General features: G+C 46.5%; 1 pseudogene; it reads right to left on the reverse strand.

The window, feature by feature from the left end:
- Positions 1 to 1,536: 1,536 nt before the first annotated feature.
- LOC139249371 (zinc finger protein 420-like) overlaps positions 1,537 to 12,091 on the reverse strand; it is a 28,401-nt pseudogene continuing 17,846 nt past the window's right edge.

Genomic DNA, 12,091 nt, shown 5'->3' on the forward strand with positions numbered 1-12,091 from the left:
CTCCCTGCTGTGCCTTTTATAGGCCGCTCCACGTACCTCCTCGACGCTGCTCCCGACTGCCGCCGACACTGGGCCCCGGACTCCCTTCCTTGCCTTTTATAGGCCTCTCCACGCACCTCCTCGACGCTGCTCCCGACTGCATCTGCTATAACTTCCGCCATCTCTTTTAATACCCTGGGATGCATTTCATCAGGAACAGGGGACTTGTCTACCTTGAGTCCCATTAGCCTGTCCAGCACTACCCCACTCGTGCTCGTGATTATCTCAATTGAGTATAATATCTCCAAGTTTTCAGATGACATTAAACTGGATTGTGGTTTGAGTTGTGAGGAGGATGCTAAGAGGCTGCAGGGTGACTTGGACAAATTAGGTGAGTGGGCAAATGCATGGCATATGCAGTATAATGTGGATAAATGTGAGGTTAGAATATTATCTGAATGGCGGCAGATTAGGAAAAAGGGAGGTGCAACGAGACCTGGGTGTCATGGTACATCACTCATTGAAAGTTGGTATGCAGGTACAGCAGGCGGTGAAGAAGGAAAATGGTATGTTGGCCTTCATAGCTAGGGCTTTTGAGTATAGGAGCAGGGAGCTCTTACTGCAGTTGTACAGGGCCTTGGTGTGGCCTCACCTAGAATATTGTGTTCAGTTTTGGTCTCCTAACCTGAGGAAGGACGTTCTTGCTATTGAGGGAGTGCAGCGAAGGTTCACCAGACTGATTCCTGGGATGGCAGGATTGACACATGAGAGACTGGATCAACTGGGCCTTTATGCACTGAAGTTTAGAAGGATGAAAGGGGATCTCATAGAAACGTATAAGATTCTGATGGGACTGGACAGGTTAGATGCAGGAAGAATGTTTCCGATGTTGGGGAAGTCCAGAACCAGGGGACACAGTCTAAGGATAAGGAGTAAGCCATTTAGGACTGAGATGAGGAGAAACTTCTTCATTCAGAATTGTTAACCTGTGGAATTCCCGACCGCAGAGAGTTGTTGATGCCAGTTCATTGGATGTATTCAAGGGGGAGTTAGAGACGGCCCTTATAGCTAAAGGCATCAAGGGGTATGGAGAGAAAGCAGGAAAGGAGTATTGAGGTGAATGATCAGCCATGATCTTATGGTGGTGCAGGCTCGAAGGGCCGAATGGCCTACTCCTGCACCTATTTTCTATGTTTCTATGTACAGAAGGATCTGGGGGTTCTTGTACATGAAACTCAAAAAGTTAGCATGCAAGTACAGCAAGTAATCAGGAAGGCAAATGGAATATTGGCCTTTATTGCAAGGGGGGTGGAGTATAAAAGTAGGGAAGTCCTGCTGCAACTGTACAGGGCGTTGGTAAGACCACACCTGGAGTACTGCGCACAGTTTTGGTCTGGAATTGTCTCTATTCCCATGCCGAGTGGATTGCTGCACCAGATGGGAGGGGCAACATTTGGGGACACATTTCTCACTAATTCCCATTTCCCTTCTGTCTGGTGGATAATGGAGGGGCCAGTGTGTGTAATGTGCAAGTCAGTAAGAATTGTCAGCCAGCTCTTTCTAATTGGACATTTTATTCGGTAGAAACTTTCACACACTATTGCAGATTTTGTACGAAAGATCAATTTAGGATTAAAGTAAAAGTTCATAATTTTATTGCAAACTAACTTTCTGTTGAGAGTTGCTGAATTAAGGGGAAAGATAACACACAGCGTTTCTTAAATGGACACTGCAGCCCCGAGAACACAATCAGCAATATATCCAGAATATTAAAGTCCAGCCCAGTTATAGGGTTATCAGCAGAAACAAACCCCAACTGTCAGAATGAACATGGTTCAGTCGGGATGTGATTAACAGCAGTAATAACAGCAGATTCTATTCCCTGCAGTCACTTGTGAACTCGCTGGTGTGTCAGCAGGTTGGATGACCGAGTGAATCGCTTTCCACACTCAGAGCAGGTGAATGGCCTCTCCCCAGTGTGAACCCGCTGGTGCCTGAGCAGGTCAGACGAACAAGTGAATCCCTTCCCACACACGGAGCAGGTGAATGGCCTCTCCCCAGTGTGAACTCGCTGATGTTTCAGCAGGGTGAATGAACAAGTGAATCCCTTCCCACACATGGAGCAGGTGAACGGCCTCTCCCCAGTGTGAACTCGCTGGTGATTTACAAGGTCGTGTGACACATTGAATCCTTTCCCACACTCAGGGCAGGTGAATGGCCTCTCCCCAGTATGAATTCGCTGGTGTTTCAGCAAGGTGGATGACTGAGTAAATCCCTTCCCACACTCAGAGCACGTGAATGGCCTCTCCCCAGTGTGAACTCGCTGGTGTTTCAGCAGGTCAGATGACTGAGTGAATCCATTTCCACACTCAGTGCAGATGAATGGCCTCTCCCCAGTGTGAACTCGCTGGTGTTTCAGCAGGTTGGATGAACAAGTGAATCCCTTCCCACACTCGGAGCAAGTGAATGGCCTCTCCCCAGTGTGAACTCGCTGGTGATTGACAAGGTCGTATGACACATTGAATCCTTTCCCACACTCAGGGCAGGTGAATGGCCTCTCCCCAGTGTGGACGCGCTGGTGTATCAGCAGGCTGGATGACGTAGTGAATCCTTTCCCACACTCGGAGCAGGTGAACGGCCTCTCCCCAGTGTGAACTCGCTGGTGTGTCATCAGGTCAGATGACTGAGTGAATCCCTTCCCACACTCGGAGCAGGTGAATGGCCTCTCCCCAGTGTGACTGCGTCGATGAATTTTCAGCTTAGACGGTGATCTGAATAGCTTCCCACAGTCACCACATTTCCACGGTTTCTCCATGGTGCGGGTATCCTTGTGACTCTCCAGGTTGGACGATGGGTTGAAGCCTCGCCCACACACACAACACGTTTACAGTTTCTTCGCGCTGTGAATGGTGCGATGTTTTTTCAGGCTGTGTAATTGGTTAAAGCTCTTTCCACAGGCAGTGCACTGGAACACTCACTCGGGTGTGTGTGTCGCGGTGCTTTTCCAGTCACACTGATGTTTGAAATCTTTTCCCACAAACAGAACAGACAAACATTTCTCCTTCCACTTTCAAAGACCGATGATATTCAGGTCCTGATGAATCGACCGACTCCGTCAGATCTTGACGTGATGTTTGATTTGCGTTTCCTGTCTGAAAATCTCCCCTTCTAATATTCTGTAAAAGGAGATAATAAAACTCATCGCTGTCAGTACAAGACAGAAATTCAGGATAGACACATCTAGTTTCCATGGAACATTCTTTCCTTTCTTGTTCTTCCAAAGCTGTAAATCCCTGTCCCACACATTGTCCCTCCTGCTGTGCTGAAATCCAAACCATCACACATTTCTACACTGTTTCTCCTCCACTCCCAGTTTTCACCACCAATTCTGGCTGGGTTCAGTTCTACACTCTCTGGTTCCCCTCCCTCCCCACCCCTGAAGGTGCTGAGTCTGGCTGCATTAAGTTCCACATTCACTAGTTTCCCTCCCTCTCTTCCCCTAAAAGTGCTGACTCTGGCTTTGATGAAGGGGACCAGTGGATGTGGTGTATTTGGACTTCCAGAAGGTATTTGACAAGGTGCCACATAAAAGGTTACTGCACAAGGTAAAAGTTCATGGGGTTGCGGGTAATATTTCCGCATGGATAGAGGATTGGCTAACTAACAGAAAACAGAGAGTCGGGATAAATTCTCGGGTTGGCAATCAGTAACTTGTGGGGTGCCGCAGGAATCAGTGTTGGGACCCCAACTATTTACAATTTATATTAACGACTTGGGTGAAGGGACCGAGTGTAATGTAGCCAAGGTAGGAGGAAATGCAATGTGCGAGGACACAAAAAACCTGCAAAACGACATAGACAGGCTAAGTGAGTGGGCAAAAATTTGGCAGATGGAGTATAATGTTGGAAAGTGTGAGGTTATGCACTTCGGCAGAAACAAAATGTGAAGAGCAAGTTATTATTTAAATGGAGAAAAATTTGCAGTCCAGTGGTACCTGGGGGGTCCTGCTGCATGAAACACAAAAGGTTAGTATGCAGGTACAGCAAGTGAACAGGAAGGCCAATAGAATCTTGGCCTTTATTGCAAAAGGGGATGGAGTATAAAAGCAGGGAAGTCTTACTACAGTTATACAGGGTATTGGTGAGGCCACACCAAGAATACTGCGTACAGTTTTGGTTTTCATATCTAAGAAAGGATATACTTGCTTTGGAGGAAGTTCAGAAAAGGTTCACGAGGTTGATTCCAGAGATGAGGGGGTTGACCTATGAGGAAAGGTTGAGAAGTTTGGGCCTCTGCTCATTGGAATTCAGAAGAATGAGAGGTGATCTTATCGAAACGTATAAGATTATGAGGGAGCTTGACAAGGTTGATGCAGAGAGGATGTTTCCACTGATATAGGGGAGACTAGAACTAGGGGCATAATCTTAGAATAAGGGGCCGCCCATTTAAAACTGAGATAAGGAGGAATGTCTTCCCTCAAAGGGTTAGAAACATAGAAACATAGAAAATAGGTGCAGGAGCAGGCCATTCAGCCCTTCTAGCCTGCACCGCCATTCAACGAGTTCATGGCTGAACATGAAACTTCAGTACCCACTTCCTGCTTTCACGCCATACCCCTTGATCCCCCGAGTAGTAAGGACTTCATCTAACTCCCTTTTGAATATATTTAGTGAATTGGCCTCAACTACTTCCTGTGGTAGAGAATTCCACAGGTTCACCACTCTCTGGGTGAAGAAGTTTCTCCTTATCTCGGTCCTAAATGGCTTACCCCTTATCCTTAGACTGTGACCCCTGGTTCTGGACTTCCCCAACATTGGGAACATTCTTCCTGCATCCAACCTGTCCAAACCCGTCAGAATTTTAAACGTTTCTATGAGGTCCCCTCTCACTCTTCTGAACTCCAGTGAATACAAGCCCAGTTGATTCAGTCTTTCTTGATAGGTCAGTCCCACCATCCCGGGAATCAGTCTGGTGAATCTTCGCTGCACTCCCTCAACAGCAAGTATGTCCTTCCTCAAGTTAGGAGACCAAAACTGTACACAATACTCCAGGTGTGGCCTCACCAAGGCCCTGTACAACTGTAGCAACACCTCCCTGCCCCTGTACTCAAATCCCCTCGCTATGAAGGCCAACATGCCATTTGCTTTCTTAACCGCCTGCTGTACCTGCATGCCAACCTTCAATGACTGATGTACCATGACACCCAGGTCTCGTTGCACCTTCCCTTTTCCTAATCTGTCACCATTCAGATAATAGTCTGTCTCTCTGTTTTTACCACCAAAGTGGATAACCTCACATTTATCCACATTATACTTCATCTGCCACGCATTTGCCCACTCACCTAATCTATCCAAGTCACTCTGTAGCCTCATAGCATCCTCCTCGCAGCTCACACTGCCACCCAACTTAGTGTCATCCGCAAATTTGGAGATACTACATTTAATCCCCTCGTCTAAATCATTAATGTACAATGTAAACAGCTGGGGCCCCAGCACAGAACCCTGCGGTACCCCACTAGTCACTGCCTGCCATTCCGAAAAGTACCCATTTACTCCTACTCTTTGCTTCCTGTCTGACAACCAGTTCTCAATCCACGTCAGCACACTACCCCCAATCCCATGTGCTTTAACTTTGCACATTAATCTCCTGTGTGGGACCTTGTCGAAAGCCTTCTGAAAGTCCAAATATACCACATCAACTGGTACTCCTTTGTCCACTTTATTGGAAACATCCTCAAAAAATCTGTGCCATTTGCTGCCTCAGAGAGCTGTGGAAGCTGGCTCATTGAATAAATTTAAGACACTGGTTCCCCTCCCTCTCCTCTCCTCTCCTGATGGTGCTGACTCTGGCTGGGTTCATTTCCACACTCACTGGTTCCCCTCCCTCTCCTCCACTGAAGGTGCTGACTCTGTCTGGGTACAGTTCTGCACTCACTGGTTCCCTTCCCTCTCCTCCCCTCATAGTGCTGACTGTGGCTGGGTTCAGTTCCATACTCACTGGTTCCCCTCCCTCCCCTGATGGTGCTGACTCTGGCTGGGTTCAGTTCTGCACTCACTGGTTCCTCTCCCTCTCTTCTCCTGAATGTGCTAGATCTGGCCGAGTTCAGTTCTATACTCATTTGTTCCCCTCCCTCTCCCTCCCCTGATGGTGCTGACTCTGGCTGGGTTTAATTCTACAATCACTGGTTTCCTCTCCCTCGCCTCCTCTGAAGTGCTGACTATCTTAGATCTGGTCCTGTGTAATGAGATAGGATTAATAATCAATCTCCGAATAAAGGACCCCCTTGGAATGATCATAGCATGGTTGAATTTCAAATTCAAATGGAGGGCGAGAAAATTGGATCTCAAACCAGCGTTCTAAGCTTAAATGATGGAGATTACAAAGATATGAGGGAAGATTTGGCTAAAGTCAACTGGGAAAATAGATTAAAATGTAGGACAGTTGATGAACAGTGGCGTCCATTTAAGGAAATATTTCGCAACTCTCAGGAAAAATATATTGCAGTGAGGAGGAAAAGGTGTAAAAGAAAAGATATCCATCCGTGGCTAACCAAAGAAATAAAGGGCATACAAAGTGGCCAAAACTATTGGTAGGACAGAAGATTGGGACGCTTTTAAAAGCCAGCAAAGAATGACTAAAAAAATGATTAAGAAAGGGAAGATAGACTATGAAAGTAAACTAGCACGAAATATAAAAACAAATAGCAAGAGTTTCTACAGGTATATAAAAAGGAAAAGAGTGGCTAAAGTAAATGTTGGTCCCTTTGAGGACGAAACCAGGGAATCAGTGATGGGGAACATGCAGATGGCAGAAAATCTGAACATATATTTTGTATCAGTCTTTATGGTTGAGGACATTAAAAAATATCCCAACAGTGGATAGTCAAGGGGCTATAGCGGGGGAAGGAACTTACCACAATCATAAAGGAGGTAGTATTCGGACTAAAGGCGGACAAGTCCCCTGGACCTGATGCCTTACATCCTAGAATCTTAAGAGAAGTGGCTGCAGAGATAGTGGATGCATTGTTTGTAATCTACCAATGTTCCCTGGATTCTGGGGCGGTCCCAGCAGATTGGAAAACTGCAAATGTAATGCCCCTATTTAAAAAAGGAGGCAGACAAAAAGCAGGAAACTATAGACCATTCGTCTAACATCTGTGGTTGGGAAAATCCTGGAGTCCAATATTAAGGAAGCAGTAGCGGATCATTTGGAAAAGCATGATTTGATCAAGCAGAGTCAGCATGGTTTTATGAAAGGGAAATCATGTTTGACAAATTTGCTGGAGTTCTTTGAAGATGTAACGAGCAGGGTGGATAAGGGGGAACCAGTGAATGTGGTGTATTTGGATTTCTAAAAGGCATTCGATAAGGGGCCACATGAGAGGTTACTGCACAAGATAAAAGCTCACAGGGTTGAGGGTAATATATTAGCATGGATAGAAGATTGGCTAACTAACAGAAAACAGAGTCGGGATAAATGGGTCATTTTCCGGTTGGCAAACAGTGACTAATGGGATGCCGCAGGGATCGGTGCTGGGTGCCCAACTATTTACAATCTATATTAATGACTTGGATGAAGGGACCGAGTGTAATGTAGCCAAGTTTGCTGACTACACAAAGATGGGTGGCAAAGCAAATCTGCAAAGGGATATAGACAGGCTAAGTGAGTGGGAAAAAACTGGCAGATGGAGTATAATGTGGGAAAATGTGAGGTTATTCACTTTAGCAGAAATAATAGAAAAGCAAATTATAATTTAAATCGAGAAATATTGTAAAGTGCCTGCAGTACAGAGGGACCTGGGGGTCCTTTTGCATGAAACACAAAAAGTTAGTGTGCAGGTACAGCAAGTAATCAGGAAGGCAAATAGAATGTTGGCCTTTATTGCAAAGGGGATAGAGTAGAAACATAGAAAATAGGTGCAGGAGTAGGCCATTCGGCCCTTCGAGCCTGCACCGCCATTCAATGAGTTCATGGCTGAACATGCAACTTCAGTACCCCATTCCTGCTTTCTCACCATACCCCTTGATCCCCCTAGTAGTAAGGACTACATGTAACTCCTTTTTGAATATATTTAGTGAATTGGTCTCAACAAATTTCTGTGGAAGAGAATTCCACAGGTTTACCACTCTCTGGGTGAAGAAGTTTCTCCTCATCTCGGTCCTAAATGGCTAACCCTTATCCTTAGACTGTGACCCCTGGTTCTGGACTTCCCCAACATTGGGAACATTCTTCCTGCATCTAACCTGTCTAAACCCATCAGAATTTAAAACGTTTCCATGAGGTCCCCTCTCATTCTTCTGAACTCCGTGAATACAAGCCCAGTTGATCCAGTCTTTCCTGATACGTCAGTCCCGCCATCCTGGGAATCAGTCTGGTGAACCTTCGCTGCACTCCCTCAATAGCAAGAATGCCCTTCCTCAAGTTAGGAGACCAAAACTGTACACAATACTTCAGGTGTGGCTTCACCAAGGCCCTGTACAACTGTAGCAACACCTCCCTGCCCCTGTACTCAAATCCCCTCGCTATGAAGGCCAACATGCCATTTGCTTTCTTAACTGCCTGCTGTACCTGCATGTCAACCTTCAATGACTGATGTACCATGACACCCAGGTCTCGTTGCACCTCCCCTTTTCCTAATCTGTCCCCATTCAGATAATAGTCTGTCTCTCTGTTTTTACCACCAAAGTGGATAACCTCACAGTATAAAAGCAGATAAGTCCTGCTACAACTGTACAGGGTATTGGTGAGGCCACACCTGGAGTACTGCGTACAGTTTTGGTCTCCGCATTTAAGAAAGGATATACTTGCATTGGAGGCGGTTCAGAGAAGGTCACTGAGTTGATTCCGGAGATGAGGGGGTTGACTTATGAGGATAGGTTGAGTTGGTTGGGCCTATACACATTAGCGTTCAGAAGAACGAGGGGTGATCTTATTGAAACTTAAGATTATGAGGGGGCTCGACAAGGTGGATGGAGAAAGGATATTTCCACTCATCAGGGAACCTAAAACTAGGGGACATAGTCTCAGAATAAGGGGCCACCCATTTAAAACTGAGATGAGGAGAAATTTCTTCTCTCAGAGGGTTGGAAATCCATGGAATTCCCTGCCCCAAAGGGTCATTGAATATATTTAAGTTGAAGATAGACACATTTTTGAGCGATAAGGGAGTAAAGGGTTATGGGGAGCGGACAGGGAAGTGGAGACGAGTCCATGATCGGATCAGCCATGACCTTATTGAATGGGGAGCAGGCTCGAGGGGCCAAATGGCCTACTCCTGCTCCTATTTTTTATGGTCTAACCTGTTTCCCCTCCACTCCCAGTTTTCACCACCGATTCTGGCTGCGTTCAGTTCCACACTCACTGGTTCCCTTCCCTCTCCTCCCCTGAAGGTGCTGATTCTGGCTGCGTTCAGTTCGACACTCACTGGTTCCCCTCACTCTCCTCCCCTGAAGGTGCTGACTCTGGCTTGGATCAGTTCTAAACTCACTGTTTCCCCTCTCTCCCATCAATATGCTGACTGTGGCTGGGATCAGTTCCACACTCGCTGGTTCCCCTCTCCTCGCCTGAAGACGCTGATTCTGTCTGGGTTCAGTTCCACACTCACTGGTTTCCCCTCCCCTGAAGGTGTTGACTCAGTTCTCTTTATTCACTTCGTCCCTGCACAAAGATGGCCGCGCATGCGCTGTGCTACTCACGGAATCAAGATAGCGGAGCACTGATTCTGCCTTCCTCCACCAAGATGGCCGCCGTTAGCCTGGGCCTATGACCGGTAGAAATCCCAGAAGCTGCAACCACCGATATTCCGGTAAACATTCCGGGCTTGCGGCGGGCACGGGTTGTTTATGAAGCCTCCCCTGCTCCCCGCTGGTCAATTACTCCACTCCGTACCGCTGAAAAAGACACTTCTGAGGAGCCTGTCCAAAGCGTGTCACCTCCTCCAAAGCCAGGCAGGGCCCGCGCCTGCGCATTGAGCTCCTGTAGTCTGGGTGCGACACATTCTCCCCCGCGGGGCATGCTGGGTAGATAAGACCATGAGACATTGGAGCAGGAGTGAGCCACCAGGCCCCCCCTCCCCGAGCCTGCTCCCCATTCAATAAGATCATGGCTGATCTGATCAAAGACTCAGCTCCATTTTCCTGCCTGCTCCCCATAACCCTTTACTCCCTTATCGCTCAAAAATCTGTTTATCTCCGCCTTAAATATATTCAGTGACCCAGCCTCCATGGCTCTCTGGGGCAGAGAATTCCACAGATTTACAACCCTCTGAGAGAAGAAATTCCTCCTCAGCTCAGTTTTAAATGGCCTGAGGAGAAAGGCTGCATTTGTAAATAGAACAGGATTTATTGTGATTGCATTGGGCACTGAACCATATTCATTCTGGCAGCTTTTGTTTGTTTCTGATCATCTTAATAACCCCTATACCTGAGCTGGAAATTAATACCCTGTATAAAAGTTGAATAAATTATCTTTGTTTCAAACACAGCGTGTCGAATATTTGATTCCTCCATGATCAGAGGAGACAAATCGGTGTTCCATTTTAGTGCTTTTTCTGAATCTAACTTTTAGCAATTCTCACCTAGTTAGAAACATAGAAACATAGAAAATAGGTGCAGGAGCAGGCCATTCAGCCCTTCTAGCCTGCACCGCCATTCAATGAGTTCATGGCTGAACATGAAACTTCAGTACCCCCTTCCTGCTTTCTCGCCATAACCCTTGATCCCCCGCGTAGTAAGGACTTCATCTAACTCCCTTTTGAATATATTTAGTGAATTGGCCTCAACTACTTTCTGTGGTAGAGAATTCCACAGGTTCACCACTCTCTGGGTGAAGAAGTTTCTCCTCATCTCGGTCCTAAATGGCTTACCCCTTATCCTCAGACTGTGACCCCTGGTTCTGGACTTCCCCAACATTGGGAACATTCTTTCTGCATCTAACCTGTCTAAACCCATCAGAATTTTAAACGTTTCTATGAGGTCCCCTCTCATTCTTCTGAACTCCAGTGAATACAAGCCCAGTTGATCCAATCTTTCTTGATAGGTCAGTCCCGCCATCCCGGGAATCAGTCTAGTGAACCTTCGCTGCACTCCCTCAATAGCAAGAATGTCCTTCCTCAAGTTAGGAGACCAAAACTGTACACAATACTCCAGGTGTGGCCTCACCAAGACCCTGTACAACTGTAGCAACACCTCCCTGCCCCTGTATTCAAATCCCCTCGCTATGAAGGCCAACATGCCATTTGCTTTCTTAACCGCCTGCTGTACCTGCATGCTAACCTTCAATGACTGATGTACCATGACACCCAGGTCTCGTTGCACCTTCCCTTTTCCTAATCTGTCACCATTCAGATAATAGTCTGTCTCTCTGTTTTTACCACCAAAGTGGATAACCTCACATTTATCCACATTATACTTCATCTGCCATGCATTTGCCCACTCACCTAACCTATCCAAGTCACTCTGCAGCCTAATAGCATCCTCCTCGCAGCTCACACTGCCACCCAACTTAGTATCATCCGCAAATTTGGAGATACTGCATTTAATCTCCTCGTCTAAATCATTAATGTACAATGTAAACAGCTGGGGCCCCAGCACAGAACCTTGCGGCACTCCACTAGTCACTGCCTGCCATTCTGAAAAGTACCCGTTTACTCCTACTCTTTGCTTCCTGTCTGCCAACCAGTTCTCAATCCACGTCAGCACACTACCCCCAATCCCATGTGCTTTAACTTTGCACATTAATCTCTTGTGTGGGACCTTGTCGAAAGCCTTCTGAAAGTCCAAATATACCACATCAACTGGTTCTTCCTTGTCCACTTTACTGGAAACATCCTCAAAAAATTCCAGAAGATTTGTCAAGCATGATTTCCCTTTCACAAATCCATGCTGACTTGGACCTATCATGTCACCATTTTCCAGATGCACTGCTATGACATCCTTAATAATTGATTCCATCATTTTACCCACGACTGAGGTCAGGCTGACCGGTCTATAATTCCCTGTTTTCTCTCTCCCTCCTTTTTTAAAAAGTGGGGTTACATTGGCTACCCTCCACTCCATAGGAACTGATCCAGAGTCAATGGAATGTTGGAAAATGACTGTCAATGCATCCGCTA

This window comes from Pristiophorus japonicus, unplaced genomic scaffold, assembly GCF_044704955.1.
Source record: "Pristiophorus japonicus isolate sPriJap1 unplaced genomic scaffold, sPriJap1.hap1 HAP1_SCAFFOLD_308, whole genome shotgun sequence".
In the NCBI taxonomy this organism is placed as follows: Eukaryota; Metazoa; Chordata; class Chondrichthyes; family Pristiophoridae; genus Pristiophorus; species Pristiophorus japonicus.